At 40.6% G+C, this 14,679-nt stretch overlaps 1 long non-coding RNA gene across 1 annotated transcript; it reads right to left on the reverse strand.

Moving 5' to 3' along the window:
• Positions 1-248: 248 nt before the first annotated feature.
• LOC135320728 (uncharacterized) lies at positions 249-14,287 on the reverse strand. The gene is made up of 3 exons (XR_010379998.1): positions 14,160-14,287; positions 10,886-10,958; positions 249-382 (listed from the first exon to the last, which is right to left on the reverse strand). It is a non-coding gene; the product is annotated as an uncharacterized LOC135320728 (long non-coding RNA).
• Between the last annotated feature and the right edge of the window lie 392 nt (positions 14,288-14,679).

Here is a 14,679-nt window from a genome sequence, read left to right on the forward strand (position 1 = left end):
AAGTCTGGCTTGTAATTAGATTTAGTATGTTTCAAAATCTAACTTCATTTTCATATAAATCCCAAAATATGTAAATCAATTCTATTAACCTTTTGAAAGACTGCAACTGAGGTATTAACACAATGTCAAAACTGTAGTCTTCGGACAAACCCTCCCACCATGGCTGTATAGAAAACAGAGATAAGCAAGAATCACATTTCTGTGTGTTATATATAGAATGTGTTGATTTCTCAATGCCCAGTTGGCAGGGTATTAGTGCCAACTATGCTCACTCGTTCCCATGTACACAGCAAGATAAACATCCACTCACGAAGCCCTTGGTTCAGGACACATGCTGAAGAGTGGTCCCTTAGTTCCAAAAGAGAATGAGGCCTCAGAAAACCTGGGAGGAGGAGAAGGCAAAGTAGACAATGGAAATCAGTGCAGTACCTGACGTCTGGTGATGGAACAGCAAAGGTGAAACTCTGTTTTACTTGGACACACAATCTCAAGCGGAAAGGACACATGGGATTGAAAGCGATGCGCTGAGTGTTAGAAGCATGCACAGAAAACTCTTGGCTGACAGAACTCAAGGAAATCGGCACAAAATATCCCCACAATTGATTCTGAGACCAAGATTCGAGCTGCCAAATTTGAGCTAGCATTGGCTGTGGAAAATGAGGTATAAGGCTATGGATGATGTCACACGCTGTGTCTCAGGGATCCGGAGTGTGTTGTGGATTGTGGTTTGCCCTACCAAGAGAGGAAACTGAACTTAGACCCCAATGTGAAAGCAACCACCCTGTGCACAAAGTTGAGTTTATCGAAATGTCCTATGGCCACATTCACTGCATCTGCAGGCCAAGGGAACAATTTGATATTTTGCCAATAGAGCATGAGTGGGGCTCAATTAGAGAAATCATGCATCTGGTCTGAGGGATCCAGGGGTCCTTGGGGTTGAAATCAGATTGCAAAGGGTTAGGATCAGCTAGTTTCCTAGCCTGGACTGGGATTAAGTTTTGGTATGAGGCAGAGGATGAGGGACATCGCTGTGTTTGCCTTCGTGGTCCCAAGCCACAAGGATGAGAGAACAAAGGTTAGTTGTCTAGGTCAGCAGCATGAGAAGATGAAGCATTTCATTCACCATTACCTCCCAAATGCAGATGCTACATTTTGGATAGTACTGAAATTGTACGGCACCGAGGACAACTTGGTGGGGCTGTGGGATAATGGCAGCAGGCCCTGATGCATGACATCCTTAGATATGTTTCCACAGGTTTTTCTGTAGACAGAGAAGCTCTGGGAAGAACTGGTAAAATTGGGACATTCCCATAGAACTAGAAAGGACAAGTGCACTAACAATATTCTGTTTTGAAAACACTCCAAAATGACAAACAACAGCCTACAGAGCTGAAAACATTTAGATGCTCCATTTCCGCAAGAGGAAGGGTCCTGTGCACTTTCAGAAAAGTGACATAAGCATAATAAAAGGAGATTATTCTAAATGATGCACGTATGGTGTTTTCATCACAACAAAGGTATCACCAGTAAATAGAAGTATACCAGACAACACACACAGGAAGATGAAATGGCTTCAATGTCAAGGAAAATTTGTCTTCAGGGAAATATCATGGGATTGGGTACACCAAATAGACTAAAAGTTTCACTTAACCAAGCCTTATAAGTCTGCATTAGATACCTGATAGTACTTGACCAATAGAGATAAAGATATAGTAAAAGAAACAGGAAGTAACAATTTCAGTTCCAAAGAGATTGAAGGCCAAAAAAAAATTTCAAACAACTAGATTTTGAAACATTACTAGAGAAATTATTGAAAACGGAGGTGAGAGAAACAATAAAGAACAACAGTGTCTCAGAATCACAAAAGGCAGAATATCAGAAAAGGGGAAGAGAACCTCTAAGATGAGCCAAATAAAATAAGTAAACTCAATGTATAAGATAATAGCAGGTTAAAAGTCAGTCCTGAGCAGTCTAGATAATGCAGAGCGACTCGTGAATGTCTGTGAACAAAGGGGAACAGAAATCCCTCTATCAGAAGATGACACAGAAAAGCTAGTGTAAACCAATGCAAATATTGCTGTTGAATCCTGGGGTAAGACAAAGCATGAAAGACTAGGATTCATAAGAGTCTCAGAAGGAAAAGCTGGGAAAAAAAAAAAAAAAAAACCTCTGAAAAGATATTTGGAGAAAAATCTGACTGAAATTTGCTGAAAGCCAAGAAACAATCATCTATACGAACCAGGAGCAAACAGCATCCAAATTATGTGGAATCCCTATAAACCTACAAGCAGCTGTATTATTCAAATCATCAAATTTCATGATCAACCCAGTGATTTTATATGCACCTAGAGGAAAGCAACTTAGTTACAACAGAAAGACCAGAGGGGTTTCAGCTTATACCTCGACAGAAATATTGCAGGACAGGAAGGAGTGCCAGGACATAGACCAAAACCTGAATGAGAAAAATCTGAATTCTAGGGTAGCCTATGCCACAAGACTGCCATTTCTGATAACGGCAGATCTAGAAAATTTCATAGACCGGCAAAACGTAAAAGAATTCAGCAGCTCGAACTTTATCATTAAACAAAGATTGAGAATTCTACCCTTAATAGAAAAGTAGCAAAATGAAATTGAAATAAGAAAACCATCATTGGAAATGCAAGAAGAGCAAAGAGTTGCAGAGAATAAACAAGAAGAAGGGAAGGAGGACATTAAAACCCTAAAGATGGGAGAGGGATGCAGGTAAACATAGGTGATTTTCAGCACTATACAAAGTTAATCAGCTTATATGACTCTCTGCTGCAAACGGAGAGAAGCATGGCCTAATGTGTTTGCAAAACAAAGAACAAGCAAACAAACAAAAAATCAAACAAACAAACAAAAACCAAATACTATGGTTGGCTGACATATACCCAAAGAAACCATGATAATTCAAAAGAAAATACTCAAACGGGTGTCAAGAATCATTCAGCATGCATCGATACATTATCGCTGCTGGCATGTACTCAAAACACTTGTATTCAGAAAACAGATGCGTGCATTAATATTCAAAAATGTTGATTCATTAGAGCATATCGTGACCTAAGCCAAATGCCTATTTTGAATAACATTGATTCGTATTTCATTATATAGATTTACTAGACATCCTACAGGATGAATGAATCGCCTATTCAACCCTATGTAAGAATAAATGGCATATGCCTATAACAAAGAAAAGTAGCTATACAAAACTGTACTAAGAGCAAAAGAGACAAACATTAAAGTGTACATTAGGATGGGCTTCATTTCTAGGAATTTCAGCCCCCATGAATCAAATGAATCCATGATCTGAGAGTGTGAGAGTTTCAGCCAAAAAGCAAGAGACAGATATGTATTCTGGGTGAATGGCTATTACACAAACTTAAGATTCCTATAGTGGGGTCTTTATGAACTGTTAACTTTTAGAAAGTTTAAAGACGTGTGGAACCATAAACAACATGGACACACTTCCCTCGGTTTGTACTGTGTATAGAGATCTGAACTAAAGCAAAGAGGGTAGGGAAAAAAGGACCATGGGATGCTAATGGAGAGAATCACATTTACCTTAGGAAACTCTCGTCTGATGCAGCCACTCCCCCAACACTGACAAGATGTAGCAAATATTGTGGATTGCAGGTACCGGTTTGATTCCAGGTGGAATGTCAGTGTGTTCTGCGAGTCTTGGTGTAGCTGGTGGATCCAAGGTAACTGGGCAGAGCTCTGTGAGTGGATCAGGGTCATGGAGGGGCTGCCGCCCTATGTGGAGCATGGCTTAGGTCTATTTTTCAGGAAGCTGTGTAATTTCGATATACTGATGCTACCCAAAGACTTGAGATCACGGGTCAGTTTCTAGAAATTGAAACAGCAGACAGTGGAAGATCTGCCTGGCATCAGCTTACTGGTGACGCTTCGAGGGACTTTCAGACTTGCCCAGTCCTGTAGAAGTCGACTTCATGGGAGACACCAAGAGAAGCTGTCAAAAGGATGAGTGCACGGATTGAGGAGAGATGTGAACACATTGATGAGTGTTCTGCTACAATGGAGAATACTGGCATGCAGACTTCTGTAGAGAATACCAGGCTCAAAAGACATTCATGAGAAATATTGAGCCTTGCTGATACTGACAGAAACCTGTGGAGGGTCAACGTGCACTTGTGGAAGGTACTCAATTCTCTGCTACAAGAACTGGTCCAAGAATCCTGACGTCTAATAGAGAAGAGATGGCAGAGTTGATAAAACCCCTCGTTCTTTTAAGAGGTCATGAGAATCTACACGTCCCAAGGGGCATTTATAAATCACTCAGACCTCAGGGCACGAATCCCTGGTAAGCCTTTTCCCAGGTTTGGGCCTTGCTATCAAGCACTTGCTCTTCCCTCCCCTCCACTCAGGCATCCATTTCAAAGGATCAGCACCTGAGCTGCATTGAAGCCAGTAGGAGTATAGGAAGCCCCTCCTAGAATCAGTGTTCCTCCAACTTTACTCTCTGTGCACAACACTGTACTCCTCAATGGTCAAATACTCCCGACTGAAATAGGTAGGAATTGAATATTAACTCACACAAAGAAATGATGACCTTCCCCTAGATTCAGCAAATACTGTGGTTACATCTTCTTTGGGGTGAAGTGAGAGTGGTAAGTGAGGGGAATCTTTGACTGAACTTGTATATGTATGTGTCCTCAGTTTTTCAATACAGTCTAGGTAACAAGTATAAGTCAGTTAGTGAACTGAATTGTAAAATTCGCCATAGACATGTAAGGACACATGATATGTTGATAGTCTTTTCCTTCACTGAAGCCCCTGGTGCAGTATATCATATGGGCGCAGACATGGTTGTGTTTAATTACTTTACACAACATAATTGGAAGATTAAGCGTTCTCATCTTTGATAAAAGGGCACCCGGTTCTCAATAGCCTATCAAAGCTGCAGCAGTTTTCTCATAGTTTTAATGCCTGTAGTTGCTTTTGGATCCAAGCGTATATATAAATAAGTAGTTTGGGTTACCTTGTGTCTTCCTACAGTGAAATGTTACCCATAGAAATGACAACATTGGCCAGTACAATTCACTGGGTGAAAAGGGCAATACATGCAAATGGGAAACATTTTGTGAGGGTAATTTCATGGGACCAATATTTATTTCATGGTTCCTGTTTGTGTTGGAGGCATCAACATTTAACATTTGACCTGTCCCCTTCATCATTTTGGACTGCTTTTTTACATTCTGTCTTCTTTTCCCTTAGAGCTGGCAAAATGGTACCTCAATGTGACAAGTCTGGCTTGTAGGCAGATTTAGTATGTTTCAAAATCTATCTTCATATTCATATAAATCCCCAAAAATGTAAATCAATTCTACTAAATTTTTGAAAGACTTCAACTGAGGTATCAACGCAATTTCAAAACTGTAGTCTTCGGACAAACCCTCCCACCATGGCTGTATAGAAAATGGAGATAAAAAAGAATCACATTTCTGTGAGTTATATATGCAAAGTGTTGATTTATCGATGCCCAGTTGTCAGGGTACCAGTGCAACCTACGCTCACTCACTTCCATATCCACAGCAAGATAAATATTCACTCACCCAGCCCGTGGTCCACAACACTTGCCGAACAGTGGTCTCTTATTTCCAAAGACAGAATGAGGCCTCAGAATAAATGGAAGGGGAGAAATCAAATTAGAGAAAGGAAATCAGTGCAGGACCTGACCTCTGTTAATGGAGAAGCAAAGGTGAATCCCTGTTTTACTTGGAAGCACACTCTCAAGCGGACAGAATGCATGGGATTGAAAGCGATGTGCTCAGTGTTAGAAGAGTGCACAGCAGATGCTTGGCTGAAAGAACTCAAAGAAATCAGCACAAAACATCACCATAATTGATTCTGAGACCAAGATCGGTGCTGCCATATTTGGGCTCGCAATGGCTGCAAACAATGAGAAATAGGGCAATGAGTGGTGGCACACGCTAAACCTCAGGGATCTGGAGTGTATTGTGGATTGTGGTTCACCCTATCCAGAATGGAAGCTGACTTGGGACACCAATGAGAAAGCTACAAACCTGGCGCATGAGGTGGAGTTTCTCGAAATGTCCCATGGCCACATACACTGCATCTGTAAGCCCAGGGACCAACTTGGCATTTTGCCAATAGAGCACATGTGGGGCTCAATCAGAGACATCATGCATATGGTCTGAGTGATCCAGGGGGCCTTGTGGTTGAAATCATTTTCCAAAGGCTTAGGGTCTGCTACATTCATAGCCTGGACTGAGATTACTTTTGGTATGAGGCAGATTATGCGGCACAGTTCTGTGGTTGCATTTGTGGTCCCAAGCCACAAAGATGAGAGAAAAAAGAACAGTGGTCTAGGTCCACAGCGTGTGTAGATGAAGTATTTCCTTCATCATTATCTCCCAAATGCAGATACTACATTTTGAATGGCACTGAAAGGTTACGGCACCGAGGACACCTAGCTGGGGCTGCGTGAAAATGGCAGCAGGCCCTGATGCATGACATCCTTAGATATGTTTCCACAGTTTTTTCTGTAGACAGAGAAGCTCTGGAAAGAACTCATTACATTGGGAAATTCCCATGGAAATAGGAAGGACAAGCTCCCTGTCACGATGTTGTTTTTGAAACAAAAAAATGACATTAAAGAGCCTGCAAAGCTCAAATCCTTGACATGCTTCATTTCCACAGGAGGAAGGGTCCTGTGCACTTTCAGAACAGTGATATAAGAGTAGTAAAAATGACATTATACTAAACGAGAAGAGTATGGTGTGTTCATCACAACAAAGGCATCACCAGCAATTAGAGATATACATGACAACACACACAGGAAAACGACATGGCATCAATGTGTAGGAAAAATTGTCCTCACACAAATATCATGAAATTGCGTACAGAACAGACTAAACTTACACTTAAGAAGCCCTATATTTCTACATTATATACCTGATATTACTTGACCAATAGGGATAAAGAAGTATAGTAAAAGAAACAGGAAGTAACATTTTCAGTTCCAAAGGGATTGAAGGCCCAAAGAAAAGCTTTCAAACAACTAGACTGTGAAAAACTATTAGAACAATTATTGAAAATGAAGGTGAGGGAAACACAGAAGTAAAACAGTGTCTCAGAATCACAAAAGGCAGAATTCCAGAAAAGGGGAAGAGACCCTCTAAAGACGAGTAAAATAAAATCAGGAAACTCAATGGATGAGATAATAGCAGGGCTAAAGTCAGTCCTAAGCAGACTAGATAATGTAGAGGGACTCGTGAATCAATGTGAACACAGGGGAACTGAAATCCATTGATCAGAATATGACATAGAAAAGCAAGTGAAAACCAATACAAATATTGCTGTTGAATCCTGGGGTAAGACAAAGCATGAAAGAATAGGATTCATATGAGAACCAAAGGGAAAAGCAAGATTAAAAAAAAAGTCTGAAAAGGTACTTGGAGAAAAATCAGACTGAAACTTTCTGAAAGCCAAGAAACAATCATCTACAAGAAACCAGAAAGCAAACAGCATCCAAATTATGCGGAATCCCAATAGACCGATAAGCAGCTGTATTATCATTCAAATCATCAAAGTTCATGATTGTCCCAGTGATTTTCAATGCACCTAGAGGAACACAACTAAGTCACTACAGAACCTTAAGACAGGTTTAGCTTATAACTCGGCAGATATTTTGAAGGACAGGAAGGAGTGCCAGGACTTAGACAAAATCCTGAATGAGAAAAAGCTGCAATCTAAGGTAGACTATGGCACAAGACCGCCATTTCTAATAATGGCAGAGCTAGAGAATTTCATAACCTAGCAAAACTTAAAATAATTCAGCAGTTGGAAACTTATCCTAAAGAAAGATTGAGAATTCTACCCTGAATACCAAAGAAGCAAGATGCAATGGAAATAAGAAAACCATCATTGGAAATGCAAGAAGAGCAATGAGTTGCAAAGAATAAACAAGAAGAAGGCTAGGAGGACATCAAAACACTAAAGATGGGAGAGGGAAGGAGGAAAACATAGGTGATTTTCAGCACTATACTAAGTGAATCAGCTTATATGGCTCTCTGATTGAAGGAAATGGAGAGACGCATGGCCTAATATGTGTGCAAAAAAAAAGAAGAAGCAAACAAACAAACAATCAAACAAACAAACAAACAGCGAAAGAGTAAGGTTGGCTGACATATATCCAAAGGAACCATGATAATTCAAAAGAAAGTACACAAAGTGATGTCAAGTATCATTCAGTACGCATCGACCCAGTTTCACTGCTTGCATGTACACAACACCCTTGTTTTCAGAAAAGAGATGCGTGCATTAATATTCATACATATTGATTCTTAAGAACACATCGTGACATAACCCAAATGCCCATTTTGAATTAATTGGATTCATATTCGTTGATATAGACTTACAAGTTTTCCAACAGAATGAATGAATGGCATATTCAAACCTACGTAGAAAATAATTGGCATACGCTTATGACAAAAAAAGTAGCTCTACAAAACAGTACTAAGAATAAAAGAGACAGGCAGTAAAGTGTACTTTGGGATTGGTTTCATTTCAAGGAATTTCAGCCCCCAAGAAACAAATGGATCCATGTTGTGATATTGTGGGACTTTAAGCAGAAAATCAACAGATGGATATGTATTCTGGGTGAATGGATATTACACAAACATATGATTCCTATAGTGGTTCTTTTTGTAGTGTTAACTGTTAGAAAGGTTAAAGTAGGGTAAAATAAAATACTTAAAATTGACACACTTCTCTCCGTTTGTACTGTGTTTAGAGATCTGAACTAAAGGAAAGAGTGTAGGAAAAACAGGACCATGGGATGCTAATGGAGAGAATCACATTTACCTTCGGAAACTCTCTTCTGATGCAGTCCCTCCCACAACACTGACAAGATGCAGCAACCTTTGGGGATGGCAGTTACCTGTTGGATTCCAGGTGGAATGTCAGTGTGTTCCATGAGTCTTGGTGTAGCTGGTGGATCCAAGTTAGCTGGGAAGAGCTCTGTGGGTGGATCAGTGTCATGGAGGGGCTGCCACCCTATGTGGAGCTTGGCTTAGGTCTATTTTTCAGGAAGCTGTGTAATTTCGAGATACTGATGCTGCCCAATGACCTGAGATCACTGGTCAGTTTCTAGAAACTGAAACGGCAGACAGTGGAAGATCTGCCTGTCATCAGCTTACTGGTGACACTCCGAGGGACTTTCAGACTTGCCCAGTCCTGCAGAAGTCGACTTCATGGGAGACACCAAGAGAAGCTGTCAGAAGGATGAGTGCACGGATTGAGGAGAGATGTGAACACATTGATGAGTGTTCTTCTGCTACAATGGAGAATACTGGCATGCAGACTTCTGTAGAGGATACCAGGCTCAAAAGACATTCATGAGACATATTGAGCCTCGCTGATTCTGGCAGAAACCTGTGGAGGGTCAACGTGAACTTGTTGAAGATACTCAATTCTCTGCTACAAGAACTGGTCCAAGAATCCTGACGTCTAATAGAGAAGAGATGGGAGAGTTGATAAAACGCCTCTTGTTCTTTTAAGTGGTCATGAGAATCCACACGTCCCAAGGGGCATTTACAAATCACTCAGACCTCAGAGCATGAATCCCTGTTAAGCCTTTTCCCAGGGTTGGGCCTAGCTATCAAGCACTTGCTCTTCCCTCCCCTACACTCAGGAATCCACTTCAAAGGATCAGCACCTGAGTTGCTTTGAAGCCAGTAGGATTATAGCAAGCCCCTCCTAGAATCAGTGTTCCTCCAACTTTACTCTCTGTGCACAACACTGTACACCTCAATGTTCAAATACTCCAAACTAATATAGATAGGAATTGAATATTAACTCACACAAAGAAATGATGAGCTTCCCCTAGATTCAGCAAATATTAGGGTTACATCTTCTTTTTGGTGAAGTGAGTGTGGTAAGTGAGGGGAATCTTTGAGTGAACTTGTATATGTATGTGTCCTCAGTTTTTCAATACAGTATATGTAATATTATAAGTCAGTTAGTGAACTGAAGTGTAAAATTCGCCATAGACATGTAAGGACAAATGATATGTGGACGGTCTTTTCCTTCATTGAAGCCCCTTGTGCAGTATATCATATGGGTGCAGACATGGTTGTGTTTAATTACTTTACCCAACATGATCGGAAGTTTAAGCGTTCTCATCGTTGATAATAGGGCACCTGGTTCTCAATAGCCTATCAAAGCTGCAGCAGTTTTCTCATTGCTATAATGCCTCTAGGTACTTTTGGATCCAAGCCTATATATAAATATGTGGTTTGGGTCACCTTCTGTCTTCCTACAGAGAAATGTTACCACTTGAATTGACAACATTTGCCAGTGTGAGTCATTGGGAGGAAAGGGCAATACATGCAATTGGGAAACATTTTGTGGGGTTTTTTCATGGGACCAACATTTATTTCATTCTTCCTGTTTTTGTTGGAGGCATCAACATTTAACCGTTGACTTGTCCCCTTCATTATTTTGGACTGCTTTTTTCATTCTATCTGTCTTCTTTTCCCTTAGAGCTGAAAAAATGATACCTTAACTTGCCAAGTCTGACCTGTAGGCAGATTTAGTATGTTTCAAAATCTATCTTTCTATTCATGTAAATCCCCAAGTATGTAAATCAATTCTACTAACTTTTTGAAAGACTGCAACTGAGGTATCAACACAGTGTCAAAACTGGAGTCTTCGGACAAACCCTCCCACCATGGCCGTATAGCAAAAAGAGATATCAAGAATAACATTTCTGTGAGTTATATATGGAAAGTGTTGATTTATCAATGCCCAGTTGTCAGGGTACCAGTGCAACATACGCTCACTCGCTCCCATCTACACAGCAAGATAAACATCCACTCACCCAGCCCGTGGTCCAGGACACTTGCCAAAGAGTGGTCTCTTACTTCCAAAGACACAATGAGGCCTCAGAAAACCTGGAAAGATAAAAAGGCTTTGTAGAGAATGGAAATCAGTGCAGGACCTGACCTCTGCTGGTGGAGCAGCAAAGGTGAAACCCTGTTTTAGTTGGACGCACACTCTCAAGCGGACAGGACGCATGGGATTGAAAGCGATGCGCTGAGTGTTAGTAGAGTGCACAGCAGATGCTTGGCTGACAGAACTCAAAGAAATCAGCACAAAATATCCCCACAATTGATTCTGAGACCAACATCAGTGCTGCCAAATTTAGGCTCGCTTTGGCTATGAACAATGAGGGATAGGGCTATGGGTGATGGCACACGCTGAGTATCAGGGAACTGGAGTGTGTTGTGGATTGTGGTTGGCCTTATCCAGAGAGGAAACAGACCTGGGACCTCAGTGAAAAAGCAACAAACCAGGCGCATGAGGTTGAGTTTCTCGAAAGGTCCCATGGCAACATCCACTGCATCTGCAGGCCCAGGGTCCAATTTGGAATTTTGCCAATAGAGCATGTGTGGGGTCTAATTGGAGACATCAAGCATCAGGTCTGAGGGATCCAGGGGGCCTTGGTGTAGAAATCAGTTTCCAAAGCCTCAGGATCTGCTACATTGATAGACTGGACTGGGATTATGGTTTGTTATGAGGCAAATGATGTGGGACAGCACTGTGGTTACCTTCATGGTCCAAAGCCACAAGGATGAGAGAACAAAGAACAGTGGTCTAGGTTCACAACGTGAGAAGATGAAGCATTTCCTTCACCATTATCTACCAAATGTTAATGCTACATTTTGAATGGTACTGACAGTGTACTTCAGGGAGGATACCTAGCTGAGGCACTGTGATAATGACTGCAGGTCCTGATGCATGACATCTTTAGATATGTTTCCACAGGTTTTTCTGTAGACAGAGAAGCTCTGGAACGAACTCGTAACATTGGTACATTCCCATAGAAATAGAAAGGACAAGCTCACAGTCATGACGCTGTTTTTGAAACACTCCAAAATGACATTCAACAGCTTGCAGAGCTGAAAAGCTTTACATGCTTCATTTCCACAAGAGAAACAGTCCTGTGCACTTTCAGTACAGTGACATAAGCGTAGTAAATTGAGGTTATACGAAAAGAAAAGTGTATGCTGTGTTCATCACAGCAAAGGCATCACCAGCATTTAGATAAATACAAGACAACACACATAGGAAAATGACATGGCATCAATGTGTAGGAAAAATTGTCCTCACACAAATATCATGGAACTTTGTACACACAAGAGACTTAAACTTTCACTTAAAAAGCCCTACAAGTCTACATTAGATACTTGAAATTAACTGACCAGTAGAGATAAAGAAGTATAGTAAAAGAAACAGGAAGTAACATTTTTATTTCCAAAGAGGTGGAAAGCTCAAAAAAAAAAAGCTTTCAAACAACTAGACTGTGAAACACTATCAGACATTTATTTAAAATGGAGGTGATAGAAACACTGAAGAACAACAGTGTCTCAGAATCACAAAAATCAGAATTCCAGAAAAGGGGAAGAGACCCTCTAAAGACGAGCAAAATAAAATCAGCAAACTCAATGGATGAGATAATAGCAGGGCTAAAGTCAGTCCTAAGCAGACTAGATAATGCAGAGGGACTCGTGAATGACTGTGAACACAGGGGAACTGAAATCCCTCGATCAGAAAATGACATAGAAAAGCAAAGGAAAACCAACTCAAACATTGCTGTTGAATCCTGGGTTAAGACAAAGCATGAAAAAATAGGATTCATAAGAGTCCCAGAGTTAAAAGCAAGAAAAGATTATTCAGTCTGAAAAGATATTTGGAAAAAAATCAGACAGAAAATTGCTGAAAACGAAGGAGCAATCATCTATACAAAAAAATAAGCAAACAGCATCCAAATTATGTGGAATCCCAATAGACCTACAAGCAGCTGTATTATCATTCAAATCAACAAAGTTCATGATCAACACAGTGATTACCAATGCACCTAGAAGGAAGCAACTATGTCACAACAGAACCTCCAGAGGGGTTTCAGCTTATATCTCGGCAGAAATATTGCAGGATAAGAAGGAGTGCCAGGACTTAGATGAAATCATGAATGAGAAACAGCTGCAATCTAGGGTAGCTTATGCAAAAAGACCACCATTTCTAATAACGGCAGAGCTAGAGAATTTCAGATACCTGGAAACGTTAAAGAATTCAGCAGTTTGAAACTTTTCCTAAAAGAAAGATTCAGAAAACTACCCTGAATAGAAAAGAAGCTAGATGAAATGGAAATAAGAAAACCATCATTGGAAATGCAAGAAGAGCCATGAGTTGCAGACAATAAACAAGAAGAAGGCAAGGAGGACATCAAAACCCTAAAGATGGGAGAGGGAAGCAGGAAAACATAGGGGATTTTCAGCCCTATAATAAGTGAATCATCTTATATGACTCTCTGTTTAAAGCAAACAGAGAGATGCAAGGCCGAATGTGTTTGCAAATCTAGGAACAAGCAATCAAACAAACAAACAAGCAAGCAAACAAACAAACACCTGTGGCTGATAATATCCACAGGAACCGAGATAATTCAAAAGAAAATATGCAAAGTGATGTCAAGGATCATTCAGCACGCATTGACCTAGTATCAGTGCTTGCATGTACTCAACATACTTGTATTCAGAAAACAGATGCATGCATTAATATTCATAAATATTGATTCATAAAAGCACATCGTGACCTAACCCAAATGCCTATTTTGAATATAATGGATTCATACTCCGTGATATATTCTTAAAAGTCTTCCAACATGAAGAATGAATGGCATATTCCACACTACGAAGAGATTAAATGGCATATGTCTATAACAAAGAAAACAGCTCTATAAAACTGTTCTAAGAATAAGAGAGACAGACAGTAAAGTGTACTTTGGGAATGGTTTCATTTCTTGGATTTTCAGCCCCCATGAAACAAATGGATCCATGTTCTGAGACTGTGGGTCTTTCAGAGGAAAATCAACAGACGGATATATATTATGGGTGAATGGATATTACACAAACATATGTTTCCTTTAGTGGGTCTTTTTGTACTGTTAACTGTTAGAAAGTTTTAAGATGGATGAAACAATAAACTTATCATGGACACAGTTCCCTCCATTTGTACTGTGTTTAGAGAACTGAACTAAAGGAAAGAGGGTAGGAAAAAAAGGATCATGGGACACTAATGGACAGAATCACTTTTACCTTAAGTACCTGTCGTCTGATGCAGCCCCTTCACCAACACTGTAAAAATGCAGCAAAAATTGAGGATGGCAATTACCGGTTGGATTCCAGGAGGAATGTTGGTTTGTTCCACGAGGCTTGTTATGAGCTGGCGGATCCAAGGTAACTTGGCAGAGCTCGGTGGGTGGATCAGTGTCATGGTGGGGTTGCCACACTCTGTGGAGCTTGGCTTAAGTCTATTGTTTAGGAAGCTCTGTAAGTTCGAGATACTGTTGCTGCCCAGTGGCCTGAGATCATGGGTCAGTTTCTAGAAATTGAAAAGTCAGACAGTGGAAGATCTGCCTGTCATCAGCTTACTGGTGAGGCTCCGAGGTACTTTTAGACATGCCCAGTCCTGTAGAAGTCGACATTATGGGACACACAAAGAGAAGCTGGCAGAAAATTTGGCTGCATGGATTGAGGAGAGATGCGAACAAATTGATGATGGTTGTTCTCCTAGAATGGAGAATACTGGCATGGAGACTTCTGCAGAGAATCCCAG

This window comes from Camelus dromedarius, unplaced genomic scaffold (genome assembly GCF_036321535.1).
Source record: "Camelus dromedarius isolate mCamDro1 unplaced genomic scaffold, mCamDro1.pat HAP1_SCAFFOLD_114, whole genome shotgun sequence".
In the NCBI taxonomy this organism is placed as follows: domain Eukaryota; kingdom Metazoa; phylum Chordata; class Mammalia; order Artiodactyla; family Camelidae; genus Camelus; species Camelus dromedarius.